At 58.4% G+C, this 23549-nt stretch overlaps 1 pseudogene across 1 annotated transcript; it reads left to right on the forward strand.

The window, feature by feature from the left end:
- The first annotated feature begins 5327 nt into the window (after window positions 1-5327).
- LOC311530274 (von Willebrand factor A domain-containing protein 5A-like) lies at window positions 5328-23549 on the forward strand (annotated as a pseudogene). The gene is made up of 16 exons (XR_014714574.1): window positions 5328-5367; window positions 5483-5874; window positions 6031-6253; window positions 6864-7032; window positions 7705-7819; window positions 8339-8710; window positions 9037-9181; window positions 10287-10366; window positions 10615-10722; window positions 10848-11009; window positions 11735-11838; window positions 12106-12301; window positions 13298-13415; window positions 14704-14840; window positions 15300-15425; window positions 16574-23549. The product of XR_014714574.1 is annotated as a von Willebrand factor A domain-containing protein 5A-like (transcript).

Raw genomic sequence — 23549 nt, forward strand, 5'->3', positions numbered from 1 at the left:
CTACCATTGAGAACAGTCTAGAGCCATCCTCTTTGGAACCCCCTTTCAGGTAGTTGAAAGCAGCTATCAAATCCCCCCTCATTCTTCTCTTCTGCAGACTAAACAATCCCAGTTCCCTCAGCCTCTCCTCATAAGTCATGTGTTCTAGACCCCTAATCATTTTTGTTGCCCTTCGCTGGACTCTCTCCAATTTATCCACATCCTTCTTGTAGTGTGGGACCCAAAACTGGACACAGTACTCCAGATGAGGCCTCACCAATGTTGAATAGAGGGGAACGATCACGTCCCTCGATCTGCTCGCTATGCCCCTACTTATACATCCCAAAATGCCATTGGCCTTCTTGGCAACAAGGGCACACTGCTGACTCATATCCAGCTTCTCGTCCACTGTCACCCCTAGGTCCTTTTCCGCAGAACTGCTGCCTAGCCATTCGGTCCCTAGTCTGTAGCGGTGCATTGGATTCTTCCGTCCTAAGTGCAGGACCCTGCACTTATCCTTACTGAACCTCATCAGATTTCTTTTGGCCCATTTTGATCAATGGCTCCATATCTAGTTGGCAGCCGGTGTCAAGTGGAGTGCCCCAGGAGTTGGTCCTCGGGCCGGTTTTGTTCAATATCTTCATAAATGATCTGGAGAATGGTGTGGATTGCACTCTCAGCAAATTTGCGGATGATACTAAACTAGGAGGAGTGGTAGATACGATGGAGGGCAGGGATAGGATACAGAGGGACCTAGACAAATTGGAGGATTGGGCCAAAAGAAATCTGATGAGGTTCAATAAGGATAAGTGCAGGGTCCTGCACTTAGGATGGAAGAACCCAATGCACAGCTACAGACTAGGGACCGAATGGCTAGGCAGCAGTTGTGCGGAAAAGGACCTAGGGGTGACAGTGGACGAGAAGCTGGATATGAGTCAGCAGTGTGCCCTTGTTGCCAAGAAGGCCAATGGCATTTTGGGATGTATAAGTAGGGGCATAGCGAGCAGATCGAGGGATGTGATCATCCCCCTCTATTCGACATTGGTGAGGCCTCATCTGGAGTACTGTGTCCAGTTTTGGGCCCCACATTACAAGAAGGATGTGGATAAATTGGAAAGAGTCCAGCGGAGGGCAACGAAAATGATTAGGGGGCTGGGGCACATGACTTATGAGGAGAGGCTGAGGGAACTGGGATTGTTTAGTCTGAGGAAGAGAAGAATGAGGGGGGATTTGATAGCTGCTTTCAACAACCTGAAGTGGGGTTCCAAGGAGGATGGACCTAGACTGTTCTCAGTGGTAGCAGATGACAGAACAAGGAGTAATGGTCTCAAGTTGCAGTGGGGGAGGTTTAGGTTGGATATTAGGAAAAACTTTTTCACTAGGAGGGTGATGAAACACTGGAATGCGTTACCTAGGGAGGTGGTAGAATCTCCTTCCTTAGAAGTTTTTAAGGTCAGGCTTGACAAAGCCCTGGCTGGGATGATTTAATTGGGGAATGGTCCTGCTTCGAGCAGGGGGTTGGACTAGATGACCTCCTGAGGTCCCTTCCAACCCTGATATTCTATGATTCTATGATTCTACATAGAAACACAGCAATTAATGTGAATGAGGGACCTGATCACCTCATACGATATGATTTTTATTGTTCACTTTTTGTCTAATATGCAATATAAATCCCAGGCTGATGGTTTGAGGATCTGAGGATTTAAATTAAAGACTTATTTACCCTTCCTATGGAGTGATTATCAAGTTGTGATACAAGCTTGGGTACTGATGTTACAAAGGGACATTGGACCAAATTCACATCTGGTGTAACTCACTTGACTTCGGAGAATTTGCCCTAGTGTCTCACAGGAACAGAGTGGGTGGACAAAAATCTCCTTCAACATGAGCCCTATATAAATACAAAAGAGGGATACACATTACACTTTAAAGTAAGAGGACTGCAGTTACAGTGCAATGGCCCTCTGAGCTGAGCGGTGACTGTGCCTAAGGCTGTGACTTCCTCTGCCTCCATCAGAGGGGAAGGGCCCGTGCCCCTCCCTGCACCCAGACGGGGCCGGTGGCTGAGCTGAGAACCCAGCTCCCACCCCAGAGCAAACAGCTCAGGATGGCACGAACTCTCCTTCTACTTGTGCTGGGTAAGTGACCTCCCTCGGCCCGCTTCCCTCTGTCTGTCTATCTGTCTGGAGATCCCCCCCTCCCAGCATCCCTCCTGCCCTCTGCACCCCCATCCCCTCCCTGGAGCTCTCACCTCTTCTCTTCTCTTTTCTCTCCAGATTCTCCCCAGCCCGGTGTCCCCCGCAGGTAACAACCTCTCCTTTCCTTGCTGAGATGCTCGCAGAGAGGGTGAGGAGGTCTCAGGGAGTGGGGGTGGGGACACCCCTCCTCTCACACTGTGATGTTTGGAATTGCAAGGAAGGGGGGATCCCTGGGTGCCCCCCGTGTCATCCTCTGGGTGGGTCAGGCTGCCCCGTTCACAGGCGCCTCCTATGAACCTGCCCCAGCAGCAGCTACGGTCCAGAGCCACTTCCGTGGGGGTGGAAGAGCGAACCCAGTTGACGCCTGCTTGTGGGGTCCATTTGGTGGGTCCCAGCTCAGGCCGTAGGGGAGAAGATGCCCTCATGCCCCTGGGCGCTACCTCATTGGCAGCCTTAGCAGAGAGAGCGAGGTCTGGAGGGGCCATGGAGACTGACCTCCCACCTCCCCATTACAATTAGTCCCCCCAGGCCAGAGGCCTGTGGGTGTGCGGCTGTGTGTGTGTGTGTGGGGGGCCTCTCTCTGCCCCAGCTCTGGGCTCCCACCCACAGAGGACTCAGGGCGGGGGGGCCGATCCAGCACCATCCAGCGGGACATTAAAAGCAGGATCTGCAGAGACCCCAGAGGAAACGCGGTGGGTGGAAAAACTCCCCCCTGCCTTCCCCACGTGCAGCCGAGCTTCCTCATGTCTCTCGGATGCCTTCTCGCTACTGAGAGGCAGGTGTGACGGTCGACTGACGGTTCTCCCCCCTCTTCCACCACTGCCCCTGGATGGAGAGTGTGGGGTGAATACCCTGATGGGAAAGGGGTATCTTGGAGTTGAAACATTTGCATCCACAATCCTCCCGGCTTTTTGCGCCATAAAGGGGCAGGAAGGAGCAAGGGGCAGTTTGGAGACCCCCCCTCCCCAGCCCCAGTTCAATGGGGGGACATGGCAGGATGTGTGGAGCGAAGAGTTTGCAGACAGTCCCTGGCTCCCGGGTGGGCGGGCGGCGAACTGTGCAGACGGTCCCTGGTTTATAGAAGCTGGGGACGGGGAGCTGGCAGACGCTCCCTGGCTGGGTTGGGTGGGGGGTGAGGCGTTTGCAGACGCTCCCTGGCTGGGTTGGGTGGGGGGGTGAGGCGTTTGCAGACGCTCCCTGGCGGGGGGTGGGGCTCGCGGGGACACTTTCCCTCCCAGCCTGGCTCAGAGACCGAGCGAGAAGGTACCGGGGGTGCGGATCGGGCCCCAGTCGAGCCCCCTCCCCTGGGGGGCCTGGCCCCAGCCCCCCTTCCCCTCCGTGTCCAGGGCCCCCACCCCCTGGTCTGGGCCCATCCCCCCACTCAGGGCTTCGCCCCTGCAGAGTCTCCCCGCCCTGGCTGCGGGGCCCTGCGTGCCGGGCGGGTTTGGGGGTGTTTGGAGGGAGGTGACCCCGAAACGTTTCTGCTCCGCCCCCCCCCATCCACCCCCCCCTTCCCGCGCTTCTCCCTGCGTGGGTTTCCCAGGGGCCATCCCCGTGGCGCCCGGCCGGTGTGACGACACAAATCTCAGCCCTCCCCTTTTGCACCGGGGGGCACCGGCCCTGACCTGCTCCCCACAGGCTCCTGGGGTCCGCTGGGTCCCATGAGGGGTCGGAGCTCCCCACCCCCGCCCACCCCACCCTGCGGCTCCCTCGCCCCCCAAGAAGCAGCGGCTGCAGCAGGAGCCGCCGCCTGTGAATCGGCCGAAGTTTCACGCCGACTCCCTTTCTCCGGGCGGGGAATTAGGCATCAGAGTTCAGTGCCGGGACCAACCGACCCGCCCCGCGCCCCGCTGGAGCCCTGCCCTGGCCTCAGCCCTTTCCCAGCCTAGGGAGCGCAGCCCAGAGAGGCGGTAAATACCTGCGGGGGGGACGTGGCCTGTCCTGTGGCTGGGAGTTGCAGGCAGATGAATTCAGGTGAGGAGGGAGGCTCACCTGTCTGGCGGGGAGGGGGGGGAATTAGCTGCTGGCCCAACTCCCCGGGCGCTCGGGTGGATTCTCCATCCTGGGCCACGTGTGAAGCCGGGCGGGAGGTTTGTCTAGAAATCTGCCTACGTTTCCCCCCCCCCCCGCCCCCCAGGTGATCCCAGTCTCCCCGTCCCACCTTCCAGCTGGGAATTCTCCAGGCGGCTGGAGTGGTGGCCAGCAGAAACGAGGCTCGGAGAGTGGGGTTGGGAGCCCTTCTCGCTCACGGCAGCTCTGGCGTTCCTCGCCCCCATCCCACCCTCAGCTCCCCGCTCCTCCGCAGAGACTCCCTGCGCGCCTCAGAGCCAGATTTCTGCTGCGGGAGAAATCAACCGGCTGCCGTCCTCTTACCCCGTCGTAAAGCAGCAAATCCAAGGCCCAGGCCGAACAGCTCGGGGGCGTGGAGCAAGAACGCCGGGAGCCCCTGGGCGCAGCCAAGGGCTGGATTTCACCCCCGTTGGGGTGGGGGGTCTATGGCGACTGCTCCAGCCTGGGGTGAAAGCTGAGTAAATAGCAGGGCCATATCCCTGCCAAGAACGGCCAGGAGCTGGAGCCTGCTCCACAAACCTCTGCTTCTCTGCAGGGCGACAGCGGGAAGAAGGGCCTAGCTGGGTTAACAACCCCCCAGTGACCGACCCGGGTCCCCTGCAACCCCTGTCGCTGTTCCAGGGCGCCCCCCCAGGGGCTGGGGATAAAACCCAGCAGTCCTGGCTCCCAGCCCTCTCGTTCTAACGCACGAGTCCCCCATCCCCCTTCATTCCGTCTGACCCCTGCACCTCTCCTTCCTTCCATCTGTCCATCCATCCCCATATGGCACCCCCCTATGTTTCTCTCTCCATCCCCCAACTCCCAGCTGTACCCCAGTCCCTGCCTGCCCCTCCCTGCCAGGGGCTGGTGCAGTTGGGGCAGAGCCGTGACTCTGATCTCAGGAGCTTGGGCCTGTGGGACTCCCTGCCACAGGACCTGGCTGAGCAGAGGGGTGGGGCTGGGGTCTCAGAGCCATCTCCGAGTGTGTGTGTGTGTGTGGGGGGGGTCAGGGCACCCTATGCCCGTCAGTTTCCATGGGAACCCTGTATCTCACCCCCCCACCTTCCTCTCACACAGATCCCCGAACCCGGAGCCGAGATGATGAGCTGTGGCCTCCTGACCAGCTCCAAGGAGCCGGGTGAGTCAGGGCTGCAGGGGACGGTGCCGTGAGGGGGAGGGTGGCCCCATGGCTGACGTAGCTCCTCCCCCTGGTGCCCGTGGGGGGCTTGTGGCTGACGTCCCCCTCCCCCCAGTGTCCCTGCACCGCAGCTTGGTGTCGGTGTTGATCCGAGGCTTTGTGGCGGACGTGGGCTGCCGGCTGCTCTGCAGGAGCGAGGAGCTGGGGCCCGTGGAGGCCGTGTTCAAATTCCCCATGGACGCCGAGGCGGTTGTCGACACCTTCCAGGCCCAGCTGCGGGGGGCCTGGATCCAGGCCCAGCTGCGGGGGGCCTGGATCCAGGCCCAGCTGCGGGGGGCCTGGATCCAGGCCCAGCTGCGGGGGGCCTGGATCCAGGCCCAGCTGCGGGGGGCCTGGATCCAGGCCCAGCTGCGGGGGGCCTGGATCCAGGCCCAGCTGCGGGGGGCCTGGATCCAGGCCCAGCTGCGGGGGGCCTGGATCCAGGCCCAGCTGCGGGACAAGAGACAGGTGCTGGGGGCAGGGGTCCCGGGGGGAAGAGAGGAGGGGGCCGGGCTGGGGGGATCTCGGGGTGACCCCATCTCTCCCGGCAGGTGCATGAGCTGTATAGGGATGTGCTGGTCGGGGGGACAGGGGATCTCGGGGTGACCCCGTCTCTCCCGGCAGGCACAGGAGCTGTACGGGGACGCGCTGGCCGGGGGACAGAGCTCGTTCCTGCTTCAGCAGGAGGGGGCTGGGGGCAATGTGTTCAGCTGCTCCCTGGGGAATTTGCCCCCCGGGGAGGAGGCGATGCTGACCCTGAGCTACACCTGCAAGCTGCCGCTGGAGCATGACGGGGCCGCCCGCTACGTGCTGCTGACTGTGCTGCACCCTCGCTACACGCCCCACGGTGAGACCCACAGATCCCCCTGCGCCTCCTCTACACGCCACACTGTGAGACGCACAGGTCCCCACTTCGCGCCCTCCAGTGAGAACCACAGATCCCCTACCTCCATCACTGTGAGACCCACAGCCCTCCCCCCCCACGCGCCCCATGGTGAGACCCACAGATCTCCCCATACTCCCTTGCACCCTGTAGCCCAGCTGTGTGCTTCCAGCCATGCTACACCCCTTTTACAAGCCTCATGTTGAGACCAGACCTTTAGGTGCCCTAGATCCCTCATAACTCCCTGTACCACATAGCCCCCAGAACCCCAGCTACACACCCCACGGTGAGTGACCCCGCAGCCTATAACCCCCGAAACCTCCATAGCCCCTTCTACGTACCCCATAGTGAAAGACCCACATAGCCCCCATAATGCCCCATAGGCCACTACTGTGTTCCCTGTGGTAAGTGGCCCCCCCAGGGTCTGGAGTCCCCACCCCAGGATATGTGATCCACCCCAGCCATCCTGAAATCCCCTGATATCCCAGCCTAATACCCCCCAATATCTCATACCCCCTATCCTCCCCACACTCTCCCAGCCCCCTGGCCCTCACCCCTGTGTCTCTCTCTGCAGGGTGGGATGGGGAGAACATCACTCAGGAGGTCCCGCATGTCCTCCACGGGGAGCTGCCCTACACCCTGAGCCTAAGCGCCATGCTGCAGTCGCCCCAAGGCATCGACTGCTCTCCAACTGCCCCCTCACCCCCCTGAGCTATACAGCCGGGAACCTTACCGCTGCCCAGGTAAGGGCTCACCTGGACTCCTGGCTTTCCCCACTGGGAGGAGGGTGCTGGGGGTGGGGTAGGGGGGAGGGTTCTGGGGTAAGGGGTGGATTCCAGGGAACGGGGCTGTGGGCTGGGGGAGAAGGTCCCAGGGGGTGAGAGATGTGGTGTAGGGCAGGGGGTGGGTCCCGAAAGGGGGAACATGGGCCAGACTCTTTGGGTGATTGTGGGGGTGGCGGATCGAGTGACACCAATGGATCTGGGGAATTTCCCAATTTCTCTGGGGAAAATCTGGACAGGCTGAAATCTGCCAGTTTGGGGATGCAATCCCTGGCAGTCGCTGGGCTCTGTAAGTCTTTAGTGTCTGGGATTTTCCCTCGCCTTGTTTCTCAGTGGAAGTAAATGGAGGTGGGGGGACCAGGAAAATGTCACCCCCAAATTGGAAAGATTTAGCCCCCCCAAAATGTCAAATGTTTGCAATTTTTCACCAGGAAAATCCAAGTTCCCGCGTTGGCCTTTGGGGTTGTTTTTCCTTCTCTTCTCTCCACCTAACCCGGGGGGCCCAGTCAGCGTTCCCAGGGTCTGCCCCTCACCCCGTCTCCATGGGGGGGTGCTAAGCCGGGCGCGAGAGCCAGCGGGACCTTGCCCCCCCCGGAACCGTGTGGAGGTGACTGTGTGTCTGTCGCCCCCCAGGTGTCGCTGGCCCAGGCCCCCCCGTGGGACAGGGAGTTGGAGCTGCTGGTGTATTACACGGAGCCACCCAAACCCAGCGTGGTGCTGGAGGCCCGGCTGCCCAGAGCCGAGCCAGGTGCGGGAGGGGATCCTGAACCCTACTACCCCTGGGCGGGGGCGCAGAGGGGGATCCATGGGGTGGGGATCTGGGGAGGGTGAGGTAGGTGCTGAGCGGTGACATGGGATCGGGGGGGGGCACAGGGCAATGAGGGGGATGATGGGGGAAAGGGGGGTCCTAGGACTGATGTAGGTGGGTGCTGGGGGAATCTGGGGGCAGGCGAGGGTCAGGGGACAGGAGCGGGGGGGGTCTTGGAGGAGCGGCGTTGGCAGGGCGGGGTGTCTGGGAGCAGGCGGGCACTGGGGAGCACTGCAGGTTTGGGAGGCATGGGGGAGAACTGGGGATGGGAGAGCAGGCCCTGGGGGGCTGGGTATTAGGGGTGGGGGGATCTAAGGGGAGAGGGAGTGGGGGAGGGACAGAGCAGTGGGGGTGGGTCTCTGGGGGGCGGCTCTGAGTCATGGGGCTCTGAGAGGGCGGCTCACAGGGACTCGACCCCATGCCCACCCCATTTGGGGGCTGGCCCCCATCTCCCCGCAGGCTCCCTGATGGGCGACCCGGCCGTGATGATGACCCTGCTGCCCAGTATGCCTGAGGCGGTGCCGGCCCAGAGCCAGCCGGGGAGTTCGTCCTCCTGCTGGGCCGCTCCGGCAGCACGGCCTGCCCCATGGACGCAGAGACCTGTCCCGCCAGCACATCAACAGCACTAAGGGACGGCCAGGTGGGAGGCTGCGCTCGATGGGCCCATGGGGCCGTGCCAGGGGAGCAACCCAGGCTGGCTGGGCCCGTGGGGCTGACTCTCCATCCGTCTGTCTGTCCCCGGGAGACCCTGGTCCTGCTGTTGAAGAGTTTGCCCCTGGGCTATTATTTCAACATCTATGGCTTTGGGTCTGAATTCGAGTCCTTCTACCCGTGAGTCCGAAGGGCAGGGAGCGGGCTGGCTGGGTTAGGGGGCAAGGCTGGTTAGCGAACAGAGGGTGTCTCTTGGTTAGGGGGCAAGGGTGCCTGTGGGTTAGGGGGCAGGGTGGTTAGGGGGCAGGGGGTATTGGTGGGTTGGGGGTCAGGGCATGTCTGTTTGTTGGGAGCAGGGGTGTCAGTGGGTTGGAGACAGGGCTGGTTAGGGGGCAGGGCTGGTTAGGGGACAGGAGTGTCGGTGGGTGAGGGGGCAGGGCTGGCTGGGGGCAGGGTGTCCCTGGCTCTGGCTGTCCCAGCCCCAGACCTGTCGGCGCCCCCCACAGGCAGAGCGTGGAGAATACCCAGCAGACCAAGGCCGAGTCCCTGCAGCGCCTCCAGCTGCTCCAGGCTCACCTGGGGGGCACCGAGATCTTGGAGCCGCTACGAGCCATTTACCGCAGCCCCTGCTGGGACGGGCACCCACGCCAGGTACCGGGGCGCTGGGGCCAGCCAAAGGGGAGGGCTTGGAGAGTGATTGTGGGGGCGAGGGGTGATGTGGGGGGTCTCAGAGAGGGATGCAGGCCTGTGGGGACAGACTCACAGACTTTCAGGACAGAAGGGACCATCGTGATCATCTCATCAGGCCCCAGCTCCTCGCCCGCCCCACCTCCCCCCCGTGACACTGCTCAGCCCCTCGCTCCCCCGGGGACAGCCCCGCCCCTCAGGCTGAGTCACCGGCACCCCCAAACCCTGAGTTACAGGCGTCAGGTCACAGCGACTCCCCCCAGTTGCTCCGGTTCAAACCAGTGAGTGCCCCAGGCTGCTGAGGGAGACCAACCCCCTCGGGTCTCTGCCAGTCTGAGCCAGGGGAAAATCCCTTCCCCACCCCACACGCGGGGGTCAGCTTGCCCAGAGGATGGGGGCGAGACCCCCCACAGCCAGCCCCCTGGGAAGGATTCTCTGCAGTAACTCTGAGCACCCCCCAACTGCCAGGGCCCCGCTGCCGCCCATGGGGTGTTTGCTCCCAGCTGTCGCTGTGGACCATACGACATTACAGGCCCCTCCTTGCCCTCCCTCCCCCCCGCCCCGCTCCCCTCGGAGGCTGTTCAAGGGGGAGACCCTGGGAGAGGGGCTGGTGCCCCTGGGGGTGTGAGCAGGGCGTGGCAGGTAGCAACCGGGGCGTGGGGGTACCTCTGTATAGAGCAGGGAGGGGCAGCGCTTTGTGCTGTGCCCAGCTCTGGGGGGTGCCCTGCAGCCCGGAGGGGCAGGGAGGTCACTGGAGGGGGGGGTCAGGAGGGAGATCCTGGAAAAGTGCCCACAGCAGTCGGTGGGTTCTTGTCTCCAGGGGCCGGTGAACAGGTGATGGGTGGGGGTCATGCCTAGGGGTTGGGGATCACAGAGATCGGGGAGGTCAGCAGTCCCTGTCTGTCAGCCCCTCAGGAGAGATCTCTGGGAGGGGAGGGATGGGGCTGGGGGTCTCTGGGAGGGTCAGTGGGGCAGACTCTCCAGGGGGCTGCTCCCGTTCCCAACAGGGAGGGGGTGTCTCTGGGGGGGTTGGGGTCCCCGGCTCTGACAGCATCTCTTTCCCCCTCAGCTGTTCGTGTTTATGGACGGGGAGGTAGAGAACACCCAGGACATCATCGCAGAGGTGCAGCGTCACCGGGGGACCCACAGGTAACTGGAGGTGCCTAACCCCCCCCAGCCCTGCCCCCATTCGCATTGCCATCATGTGGACCCTCACCACCATAGTGCCCAGCATCTGCCCAACCATTTCCCTCACCCTGCCTCCCAGCCCTGCCAATATGGGGAGCCCCCCCAGTCCAGCCAGCCCTACTGGCCCCTCTCCAACTGCCCTGCCCCCCCAGCACTGGATGGACCCCACTTGCTCTGCCCCTCCCCCTCCGGTCTCTGCCCCCCAGCAGGTGCTTCTCTTTCGGCATCGGGGACGGGGGCGTCTGATCAAAGGCATCGCCCGGGCAGTGGGGGGAAGTGCCGAGTTCATCACCGGCCAGGATCGCACCCAGCCCAAGGTGAGAACCCAGCAGTCCTGGCTCCCAGCTCCTCCACTCGAGCCTACTAGACCCCACTCCCCCCCAGAGCTGGGGACAGGACCCAGGCATCCTGGCCCACCCTGTGTGTCCCGGTCCCCCACCAGGTGCTGCAGTCTCTGAAGCGGGCCCTGCAGCCGGCGGTGAGCCGGCGGTGACCGAGATCTCACTGAGCTGGGATGCAGGCTGAGCTGATGCACTGGGACCCCGAGGTGATCTTTGCTGGGCAGTGGTGCCTCGTCTATGCCCAGCTCCGCGGGCAACCCCAGGTGAGAGAGCGAGGTCCCCGCCCTGGGATGCCCCCAGGGCTCGGGGTCAGCGACTGAGCCAGGAGCCCCACAGTCCCCTCCTGGGTGATAACTCTGACCCCTAACGATGGCCATTGGGTCAGGGGTCTCTGTGCTACCCAAGCCCCATTGATTTCAGTTTGGATTGTTAACTCTGACCCCTAACGATGGCCATTGGGCCAGGGATCTCTGTGTTACCCCAGCCCCATTGATCTGAATGGGAATTGATAAATCTGACCCCTAACGATGGCCATTGGGCTGCAGGTCTCTGTACTAGCCTGGCTGCATTGGTCTCAGGGCCGGTCTACACTACAAATGTTCATCTCCTGCCGACGTAGCACTGTCTGCATGGGGGGCTACGGTCGGTGTAACTACGCCGCTCATGGGTGTGGATTTTTCATGCCCCTGAGCGATGTAGTTCTACCAAAGTATGTCCTGTAGACGAGACCTCAGTGGGGATTGATAACTCTGACCTCTGATGATGGCCACTGGGCTGGAAGTCTCTGTGCTACCCCAGCCCCATTGAGCTCAATGGGGATTGTTATCTCTGGATCCTAATGACGGCCATTGGGCTTACTAAGCCAGCCCCCCAACTGGTGTTAATTGGGTGTCTTTATCCCCTTTTTTCTGTAAGCTGGGTCTGAGGGGTCCCAGGGCATCTTCTCCCCCCTTGCATTCCACCTCTGACCACCTTTCTTTCCCCGCAGCCCCCAGACATTCCCATGGGGGGCATCACCCTGCAGTACTGCATCCAGAACCAGACCTAGAAGGAGACGCCGCAGTTCTCCCTGCAGCCACAGGATGGAGACAGGTGACAGCAATGCTCCCCTGGCTCCCATCCCCCACCCCAGGCAGCTGGGTCCTGCCCCCACACGTCCTCACCCCAGCAGAGCAGAGACAGGATGGGACCAGCCCCCCTTCTGTGGCCACTAGACCGCACTCCCTTCCCGGGGCCAGGATAGAACCCAGGAGTCCTGGCACCCTCAGCCCCCATCCTGCTAGACCCTGCACCCCTCCCCGCAGCGGCTGGAACCCAGGTGTCCAGGGCTGACCCCGTGAATCTCTCTCCCTGGCACAGGCTGCCCGTTCACCGGCTGGCCGCCAAGTCACTGCTGCTGGAGCTGGAGGGGGCCGTGAGCACAGGATCGGAGGGGGACCGGCGCCGGGCACTGGAGGCCAGCCTGAGCTCGGGGGTCGTCTGCTCCCTCATGGCCTACATGGAGCGAGGGCAGCTGGTGCAGGGGCTGCTGGTGAGAGGGATGTCCCGCTGGCAGGTAACCCCCGAAGGGACTGGGGCTCCTGGCGCCGGGGGGGACCCAGCATGTGGGGGGAATTCGGGTGAGAGGGGGAACCTGGCACTGGGGGAGGTGGGGGGAACCTGGCGCCAGGGAGGGGGGCAATTCAGGGAAGGATCCCAGCACGGGGGGATCCCAGTGTAAGAGGGGGGGACCCAGAAGGGGCATGCAGGGGGCATCATGTTTATGGGGTAATGTCCCTTTGCCCCTCTCCCTGCCCCCCTGACTCCCGGGGGCTGTGCTGTCCCCTTCCTGCTCCAGGGCAATGGCGACCCCAATCCCCATACCTCCGGGGCATGGGGAGAGCAGGGCGAGACGGGGAGTAGCCCACGGGGGTGTGTTGTTCCCCCCACACACACACACAGGAAGAGTGGGACCTGTGCCAGACAGACGGACAGAGACAGACAGGCATGCGGAGACCCAGAGTCAGACAGGGACAGAGACCGAGAATCAGCCGACAGACCCAGACGGGGACAGGACGGAGAGATGCAGAGAGAGAAACAGACCCAGTCAGACAGACAGACCGACCCAGACAGATGCAGGGACAGGAGGGGCGGGCACATTGCTGTCATGAGCAGACCTGGCTAGTAGGGGCCTCTCGCCCCCCAGCATCCTGCCCTCATCCATGGAGCGCAGCACCCACCCCTGCATCCCTTGGGGCTGGAGGAGGGGTCCTGGCTGAGGGGAGAAGAATGGGGCTGTGGGGACTGGATCTGGGGCTCACAGCCAGCGGGGAAGGGGCAGGAGCTGGGAGATCCTGGCTGTGATGGAGCTGTGGGGAGAGGAGGATGGGGCTGGGTGTGGGGGGGTCCCAGCTCGGGGAAAGGGGCTGGGGGTATGGAGGAGGGGTCCCAGTGGTGCATTGGCTCTAAGTGCTGGGGGGGGCGGAATTCTCTTCCCTCCCTTTGCTTCTCTGGGTCTGTTTGCATGTCCATCTGCTCCCTAAATTTCGATTTCATCATGGACTATACGGAGATGATAGACTGCGTCTCGAGAGACCCCATCTGCGAGCGGCCGGCGAGCGGAGTGCGCCTGGACGAACCGAACCAGCGCAGCGTCTTCGGGCGCTTGTCCCGTGACTTGGCTGCAGCACGTGAGTACCTCTGCCCCGCGTGTCTGAAGCTCCCAAAGTCCAGCGCCGGCCATCTCCTCCCTCGCAAGCACCTGTCCTGGCTCCGTGGCCTCCCAAAGCTCAGCCGGGGGGGCCCAACACAAGGGCAGACAGTCCTGCAATCAGGGGGCCCCACCGGAGACAGCACCCCAGAACGGTGAAGGGGGCTGGGAGTCAGGACTCCGGGGGTGGGCCAACGCCAGGGTGATGCTTCATCGGGTTAGAGACCCATGTGCCCGGAAGGTCATGGAGCTGTGCAAGTCTTAAAAAACTACATAGAAAACGAAGGAAATTCCTGGGTGAAAATCCTTTGTGTCGCTGAGGGAGGGGGAATTCTTGGCTGTTTTTTTTTTTTTTTTTTTTTTTTTTGTGTCATGAAGCAAATTATGTTGAAAGAAAATGAATAAAAAAATAAGGAAACCCCCAGGCAAAAAACTCTGTGAAGGTGGAATTTGGGGTGTAAGGTTTGTGTCAGTGAGCTAAGGGGGTATGTGTGTGTGGGGCGGCAGGGGGGTGGGATCAGTAGTTTTTCCTAACAGGAATGTCTCTGAGCAGTTTTCTGTGAAATAAACCCAGAGGGAAATTCCCAGGCAAAAAAACCTTGTGAAGCTGGGTCTGAGCTTGGAGGCTTGTACAGGCGAGTTCAGGGGCAAAAGTCTTTATTGGCACCTTCTGGTTTATAAACGAAGAAACCCACGAAAGGCAGAAATTTTAAAGTGAAGGTTACCTTAAAACCTGCATTTGGAGAGTCTGGAAATACAAAGTGACTGTAGCCCAGATAACGTTAACTCTGCCCTGTAACCCTGGCCCATGCATGGCTATACTATCATATAGACTCTGTAACATCCCATCCCCCGCTACCCCTTTAGACTCTTGTGTCTCTCTCCAGACATAGGTCCTTATCGCAGGTTGTAGTGGGGGATGGTTCCGGGGTCAGACTGTGATTGAGAAACACTGTGGGGTCGTGGAATTAATGCCTGGGCAGGAACAGTCACAGGGAGTTGGGTGCCCATCTCGGATTGAAAGTTAATTGTCATCCCATGGGTGCAAGAAGGGTCAGAGTTAAGGATGTCTGTGGTGGGGTAAAGGGTGCAGAAGAGCAGGTAAAGGGTGCAGAGGAGCAGGTTAATGACACCCCTGGAGGGACAGAGTTAAGGACACACAGAGGGTGACAGTTAAGGTTGTTGGCTGTCCCCCAGCCTGGACAGGCCATGTCGCTGTTCTGTACCCACAACCTGTGCCAGCCCCATCTCCCTGTGTCTCTCCCCAGAGCGGGCACCGGAGGAGTCTCCCTTGCTGAGGCTGGTGTCTCTGCAAAATGCCGACGTCTGGTGGAACCTGGACCCCCGGCTGGCTGCTGTGCTGGGGGTGAGCGGGACCAACGCCAGGGGGAGGATACCCAGTGAGGTGAGCGGGGGTGCAGAGGAGAGGGGAGAGATCGGGGGCAGGTGCCATGGGTTGGGCCTGTTCTCTGCTCCCAGATGAGATTGGTGGGGGGTAGTCTGTGGGTGACTGGATTAAAGGACCCCTGAATCTGGAGCCCAGTGGGCGAGACGGGCCCAGATCGGGGGGCTGGGAACCCCCTAACGGGGTCGGAGCATTGGATTGAGGGGGCCCAGGGCCAGGTGGAGGCGCCCAGGTTGGGCTCTGTCTCAGGCCATCTCTCCACTCCCTGGACATGGCACTGGGCATCTGGGTAGAGGGTCCACGGTGCTGGAGCGGGGGCTATAGGAACCCTCCGAGTCGGGGTGGGGGGATGGAGTGGGGGGTCTGTAGAAAAGGAGGAGGGCTGGGTGAGGGATGGAAGTCAGGGGAGGGGGCCAGGCTGGGCGCTGACTCAGGCTGTCTCTATCCTGCCCCCCACAGGACGTGACCCCCAGCATCTGGGCCACAGTGCTGGCCATGGTCTGGCTGCACGGCCAGGCCGTGGGGCAGCCCGACGAGTCGAGCTGCTGGAGGCCAAGGCTGTGGGCTGGGTGCGGGACTGAGCAGGTGAGAGGGGGCCTGTGGGGTGGGGGGCAGGGACAGGGTCCAGGGACTTGACCCTAAAGCCCCTGCCCCATGGGGCCCCTGAGCCTGGGCCCCTGGAACCTCCATCCTCATGCCCCTGTTCCCACGGCCCAGAGCCATGAGCCTGCCCACCATGTCCCATAGCCCAGCCTCCTTCAGGGCCCTGAGAGCTTGTGCCCTATGGGTCCCAGGGCCCCTATTCCTGCGATTCCTGTGCCCCAGGGCCCCACAGCCCAGCCCTCAAGAGCCCCCATCCCCAGCCTCTCCCCATCCCAATCCCAGCACCCTTCTGGGATTTCCGTGCCCCGCCCCCCAGCACCTTTACTTCCCAGCTTCCCAACCCCCACGCCAGTCCCGCACATGCTGTGAGCTCTGTTCCCTTTGCCCCCAGGCCCTCCCCTCGTTCCCCAGGCTGGTGTCTCTCCAGTACCCCCCTCTCATTTCAGGGGCCCAGCTGAGCGAGTGCCTGGAAGCTGCCAACGCCCTGCTGGGCTGCAGCGATGGCCCTGCCATCTTCGGGCTCTGAGCCCCCTCCAGGATCCCCGCACTCGCTCCCCAAACTACCCTGGGCGTCCAACTGGAAGCCCGAGGGCCAGCAGGGGCCACTGGGTGCAGACCCACCTGGCCAGCCTGTGCCCAGCCCGGAGCAAACCCCCAGCTGGGATCCCACCACTGCCACCAATTCAGATGCATCTGCCTCCCGCTGGCTGAAGAGGAGCGATGGCTGCCCCCCAGCTCCACCCCACTCTGACCCACTGTTGCATAACCCCCACGCTGCTCACAGCCGCTGCCTCCTCTCCGCATTGTGGGGGAGTCCTCGTGATCGCCTGCATCAATGTTGCACATTTCTTCGCTTTTTACAAATGACTGAGGGGTCCCTCTGTAAACAGCCCCCGGCCCCCACCCCGGAGGTGGCTGCACTGACCTCGCCCTGCATGAGCCATCCAGTGTCAACCTCGTCCCATCTGCACGGAGTTCCACTGTTGGACAGCCAGGCAGACCAACCGGATCTTTGCTTGTCCAAACACGACCTCCTTTTGTCGTAATGGCAGTTTTCTCTTTGCTGGACAATCCTGAACGCAAACACGAGCACAGTGATTGGCTTAATTCTTCATTTCCTCTCTGCCTAGGTCCAGACTAGAGCTGGTCAGACATTTTCCAGCTGAACAATGCTGTGTTGGCAAATGCAATTCCGCGGTGAAGGCTGAAAGGTGGAATCAGGCAGCAGATGGAGGAAGCTTGCCCCGTGCTGCGTGTTGTGAATCCGTCCCCATTCACCAGCTGCTGAATTCTCTACCACAGGAAGAAATGCTTCAAAACCTGACCGTCCATCTCGACGGTTAATGCTCACGCTGTGTCCATCCTGGACAGCACCGGGCCCTTCTCAGGACATCCTGGGACTCAAGCAAACGATGAAAGACCTCAGCTGGTTAATTCCCTGGAAAGAAAGTGCTATTTTTATCAAGAAACTGCAGGAACATAAGGAAGAAGCAAACAGTTTTCCCACTTCATGTTAGCCAGCACTGACCTCCTTTGAACAGCTTGCACCATATGACTCTGTGCTGGGAGGTGTCCCTATTTCAGCCTTTCCGTGTCTGAGAAGGCAACTCAACAAATTCAATTTACAGCCACATTGCGCAGCGACTCCAGGGAAGGATTAAGATACCAGGTAATGGATTAATTGCCTTAAGGCCTGAAGGAATGCTGCCCTGGGACGGAGATTTCCCCAAAGGCCAGACGGAATTCAGAGATCTTAATTCTCACTTCCCGCTATGAATAGGGGAACTTCAATACCAGCGGTGACATCCTGGCCCCATTGAAATCAAAGGGTGTTTTGTCTTTGACTTCAATGGGCACAGTATTTTAGCCCATATTACTAGGCTTTTGCAAATTAAACCCTGTGGCTGGGATTTTGGAAGAAGTGGTTGAGGCACCCAGTTCCAGGGGATTTGTCCTCTTTGAAAATGCCAACCTCCTATCCTGGTCCAAACCACCTGAAGTCAGAGGAAAGGCTCTTTCAGAGAGAGCTGGGGAACCAGCTCCCATTGAAAACTCCAGCCGGCGTGAGTCTTTCCAGTGGTCTTTAGATAAACTCCATTGGTAGAAGCTAATTGCCTAGCTCCCTTCGGTGCCTTTGGATATCCCAGCTTCCAGCTGACTCTAGTGGACTTTGAAGCAGAGCCAGTCTGTATACCTGAGCCTTTAGATAGATAGATAGATAGATAGATAGAAAATCCACACACAGAATAACAAAATAAAATCATACGACCGTCTGTACTCACACATATGTGACCAAAGACAGCCTCACGTACTGTAGCACACCCATTAATGTATGAACCCTCCAGCCTGTAATGCCCCATCCCTTCCCGTCTGGTCCTGGCTCCTAGGTCCTCTCCTTGGCTCTGTTTGGGCTTGGCATGCTAGCGACTAGAGCAGGGGACTGGCCCATGGCGTTCCCGGGTTCTGTTTTGGTTCCTGGAGGCAAATGTGGCCTAGTGGGTTGAGTAGTGGGGACTGGGACTCAGGACTTCTGGCTTCTACTGTGGTAAAAGCATCACAGAGAAACCAAGACAAGAAACCGATGTAAACACGCTGAGCATAGCAGGAGTCACGCGTCAGTCTTATGGGGTCCCAGCAGGTCAGAGTCTTTCCAACGCTTCCGCCAGCCCAGAAGGTCCTGTCCGTCGATGGGTCCGAGTCAGTTCAAGCTCATCCTTTCAGAGCAAAAGTCCTTTCTTTGTTTCCTCGTTTCTGGAAAAGCCAGCTTAACCCAATGTGTGCGAACCCCCGTGAGGGCGTGGAACTTCTGGGGAGCGGATCAGTTTGCGGTGGGGTGTCTACACTGCATTGTAAACCCAGGCTTGTGGACTCAGTGTTTCCAAGCCCGTGCTTGAGTGTCCACGCTGCATTGGAAGCCTGGGTTTACAATGCTGGGTCTGGGTTAGCTGTGCTAACATGTCCATACTGCACTGTGCAGACCTTCTGACTCGGGTCTGCGGCTTGACCCGCATCCACACTGAACGGTGACAGGGCTTGGACCCGAGTCTCAGTGGGAGTCGGGCTCTGACCCATCCCCCGAGCAGCATCCTAGGACCCTGGCCCTGAGTGCTTCCTGCGCTGAGTCAGACTGACCTGTGTGCACGCAGAAGGGGGCCTTGGGCTCAGACATGAGTCAGAACCCGGGCGTAGGGTGCAGTGTAGACATAGATGGTTAGTTGCTTTGCTTTACTCACCCCTCCCCTGGTATTTTTGGTTCCTGGAGGAGCTGGTATAGCCCTTTCCCATGGAGTTATGTACAGTTCCTGGCACACAATGATACATAAACTTAATACAGTGTGGTCCTCAAAATATTGATGGGGTGCGATATCTAAGACTGGCCTGCAGAGAGCATCCCAGTGATGCCCTGGATTGGGGAACATGGGTGCTGAGTTCGATTCTCAGCTCTGTCACTGAATCATAGCGTCATCTTGGGTAAGTCTCTTCATTGCTTTGTGCCTCAGTTTCCCCTTTGAAAAATAGTGATGAGGATGCTGATGATATTCCCACTTCCAGTTGTGCTATGAGGATAACTCGAAAAATACTTGGGAGTCGGATACGACAGTGCTGGGTGCGGTATAATACCTAGGGTAGATACATGATGGGTACCATCTTGGTCAGTTACTGTAGCAGAAATAGTTCTGAGCAAGAAACTTCACTTATCAAATGTATAGTTCACACCTCCTCTTGGAATAAATCCTTTAATCTTTGAGTCAGCAAGAGTAAACCTAGACCATCCCTGACAGGTGTTTGTCCAACCTGGTTTTAAAAACCTTCAGTGACGGGGATTCCACAACCTCCCTTGGAAGCCTGTTCCAGAGCTCGATTACCCTGAGAGAGAGGGAGAGCGAGTTTTTCCTAATATCCAACCTGAATCTCCCTTGCTGCAGATTAAGCCCATTGCTGCTTCTCCTCCCTTCAGTGGCAATGGAGAAAAATGGATCACCGTCCTCTTCAGAACAGCCCTTCGCTTATCGGAAGCCTGTTAGCAGGTCCCCCTCAGTCTTCTGGTCTCAAGGCAAAATATGCCCAGTATTTTAACCTTTCCTCACAGGTCAGGTTTTCTAACTCTGGTCACTTTTGTTGCTCTCCTCTGGACTCTCTCCAATGTGTCCACATCTTTCCTTCAGTGCAGTGCCAAGAACCAGACACAGTACCCCACTGCGGCCTCGCCAGGGCCGAGTAGAGCAGGACAGTTACCTCCCGCGTCTTACATACGACCCTCCTGTTAATACAGCCCAGAATGCGACCAGTGCTAGGGCCTGTGTTACACGAGGGAAGATGAGATGGTCCCATAGTTTCCAAGGCCAGAAGAGACCAGGGAGTCATCCCCTTCCATCCAGTCCCTATAATGCTGCTTCCCTCTCATTCCTTATCCTTTGCTGCCCTCTGGCGACCGCATGAAGCAGCCAGAATTTCATGGAGATCTGCTGTATTCTCCATCTTTTCTCTTTACCAGTTCGCTTCCAAATGCTTCCCATTTGTCAGTCCAAACTCCTAATCAGCAAGGGCTGGTTGGGGCGCTTGGACTGTGGATGGGATCGCAGCGCCCCAGGCACCCACTGAGATTTGCCTTTGTATTAAGTCACCAGCAGGGAACGCATGTAGGCCCCAATCCTGGTGACACAGGGCCAATGGGAGGTTGGTCTTTGATCTCAGTGGGGACAGGTTTTGCCCTCACTGTCTATCTAGGTAGGTAAATGCCTCTGAGCACTGTCGTGTCTGAGGACACGCAGGGATGAGATGAGTCCAGTGGAGCTACGGCCGGGTCACACCACCTGGGGATCTGCCCAGCGACTCCAATGGAGCGACGGCTGATTGTGGGCCAGATCCTCAGCTGGAGCCAGAGTTTAAGGTTGATATTTTCCAATCCTGACAAGGTGATTTGGGCACACAATTCCCATCATATTTAGTTTGAAAACATCAACCTATGTGACGCGCTCAGTGCCACACAGGGAGTCTGGGGCAAAGCCAGGAACTGAGCTGGGAGTTCCGGGGGCCAGTCCAATGCCTCCAACACACGCTCAGCCGTCACCACCACGCTGGGGTCCGTGGGTGAGGGTCTCTGGCCTGTGCTATGCCCAGAACAGACTATATCACGGGGGTCCCTTCCGGCCTTGGAACAGCTGGGAACCTATACGTCTCCTAGTGAAACTGATCCGTGGCTGTTCAAAAGAATCGTTTAGCATTAAGCATCCTGCTCCTCAATGAAAATTGCAACCTCTGCTTTTCCCAAATGAACAGTTTTAGGAAGATTGATTTGTGGCCAACATTTTCAAATTGGGGGACCTAAAATTAATAATAATTAGGCTGGAATTAGGCACCTAAATCCGACTGAATTTCAATGGGATTTGGACATCTAGCTTCTATAAAGCTGCTTTCAAAGTGCCAAACTTAGCTCTCATCTGGCCCAACCGTAGACCTCAGCCCCATTTGGCGAAACTGAGGCACAGAGAGGAGATGGGACATACTTTCAAAAGCATCTAATCCTAGTATCCAGAGGGACAGGTTTTTAAAGGTATTTAGGTGCTTTGTGGAATTTTCACAAGTGCTTAAAGGAGTTAGATGCCTAACTCCCCTAGAAATGAAGAGAAATTGGGCATCCAAATCCCTTCGGCAGTTTGAAAATCTTAGCCTTAATGTCTCTGTTATGGTCTGGGTGTGTTTTTCAGGATTGCTGGGCAGCCCTGGCTCCCAGACAGGTCACTGAGAAATGCAGGTGCCCAGCATACACAAGTCTGGCCACTTTGATTAGTAAGGATTTTTGCTGGCTAACTTTAGGCACCTGAGTTTGAAAACTTTTGCATAAGTGTGTAAGCAGTGTCAGGATGAGCTCCACCCTGACATCTGGTGGTGAGGTGTGGCAAGTTGTGGAAAAGAACTTCAGGGGCCGATCTCATTTGCATAGGCACACCCACCATGCCTAGAATGAGACCATAGCTGCCCAAATGGTCACTTTGGCTGCTGTGGGATCCCCAGTGTCTCTGTTATTGGGGCAGGAAGAATAAATTGTTATTACCCTGATTATGGGAACTGTGCTTGGAACTGTACGTGGCCTTTTGTTATGATGGAGGGATTCACCATCAACTAAGTAGCACTCGCTAGGCAAGGGTCATGGGTTCCAAAACTGTGTGAATGGAGAGAGGCTGGGGACAAGTATTAATACTTGGTGGCATGGGCCCCCTGGTGAGGGCCTTAAGTGCTAATTGCACTTCCTCCTCTCTCCACTGTGGAATATCAGAGCTAATTTTGATTTCATTAGAAGTCTAGTTATAGGCTGCTGAGCTCACTTTGGGCTGACAGTGCACCAGCACTGGGGCTCCCCTATTATAAGCTGAATTCACCTAAGAGCTGAAATCACTGAGTGTTGTGTTAAGTAGTGGGGGAGCCTGAAGATATATTGTGGAGTAGTTTGCGGGACGGCTGGTGAAGCAGTTCGATGCGGCGCAGTGTGTGGATGGCAGGAGCTGCTTGTGGGCCGTGGAGCTGAGCGAAGGAGTTCGTGGGGCGGCTGACGGAGCGGAGCGGGGTGCAGCTGAGCGAAGGAGTTCGTGGGGCGGCTGGCGGAGCGGAGCGCAGCTAAGCGAAGGAGTTTGTGGGGCGGCTGGCGGAGCGGAGCGCAGCTGAGCGAAGGAGTTTGTGGGGCGGCTGGCGGAGTGGAGCGCCGCTATGGGGCGGTCAGCTTCAGATCACGTAAGGTGCCTCTTACCCCTGTCCCATTTCCACCCAGGTTGGGAGGTAAAGCTCCGCAGATAAACTTTCGAACTCTGGGGCTGCCCTGACCAGGGACAGAGACTTTTGGGGCATTGGACTTTTGGGACTTTGGGTGATTTGGGGTTGCTGGACTCAAGAACCAAAGGGAAAAGGGCATGCCCCCAATTTGCCTGGGGTGGGTTTTTTGCTCATGGGTTGTGTTATGAATCCTGTTGGTGGTGTTTCCCCAACATAATGCCACATTGTTTCTCTCTGTTATTAAAAGACTTTTGCTACACTCAGACTATGTGCTTGCGAGAGGGGAAGTATTGCCTCTTGGAGGCGCCCAGTGGGGGTGGTATATATTGGTCCCAGGTCACTGGGTGGGGGCTCGAGCCGGTTTGCATTGTGTTATTGGAATGGAACCCCTAGATATTGAACCCGGCCCTTGTTGCTGCCAACTCTGACGGGCAGAAGGGTTACATTTTTGGGGGCTCGTCCGGGATCGCCTGGGTCAGTACCCCTCGCAAGCACCTGTTGAGTGATTGATTTGGCTGAGGTCGCAAAGACAGTCAGGGCCACCTCCGATATTAAAGCTAAGGTCTTTGGATCCCCATCACGTGCTCCAGACTATTCTTATGAATTCTTCTTCTTCTCCAAACTTACACCAGTGAGACCAAGGTTAGAAACTGACCTCTGGAGACAAATCAGGGTCTCAGGTGCCCCAATGCATTAACCCCACTTAAGTCACGGAAGGTGAATTCTGATTCACACTATGAAGACCCAGAACTGTAACAGAAGTTTAACATTTTTGGTGATATATTGCTCTGTGTGTATGTATATATGTGAGGAAGGTGGAATTTTTGGAAATATTTTTATGACCTCACTATGTGCCTCGGTTTCCCCTCTATGGCACGTGGTTACCCAGTGCGGGGAAAAGGACTCCCTGTGTTTTCAGGAAAGGCTAAAAGACAGAGGAGTGTGCCTGTCAGCTCCCTGTCTGGGTGGCAGGAAGAGTCGTTAAGGAACTGGTTGAAACTGACCCAGATGAACAAGGGGGCCAGAGAGACAATGCCAGCGCTGCCTGGATTTCCCCCCTTCTCGCAGGGAAGCTGAGCCAAGACACCCACCTGCCAGCTGGAGAACGGAGGACTGGGAAGGGGTGAGCTGGGGGGTCAGAGGCGGCTTCCGGACGCTCTCTCTCCTGGGAACTGACTGCAGAGGTTCGACAGACATAGCCTGGACATGGGGTTCACTGCGGCTGGGTGGGGCCCCGGGCTGACCAGAACGGATGACGTTTTCACCTTCATTTCTCTCTGCTAACCTAAGAGCTTCCTAGGCTGTGTCTACGTGACTAATAAACCCAGCTGTTTTGCA

This window comes from Lepidochelys olivacea, assembly GCF_965140295.1.
Source record: "Lepidochelys olivacea isolate rLepOli2 genome assembly, chromosome: 14".
Lineage (NCBI taxonomy): Eukaryota > Metazoa > Chordata > Testudines > Cheloniidae > Lepidochelys > Lepidochelys olivacea.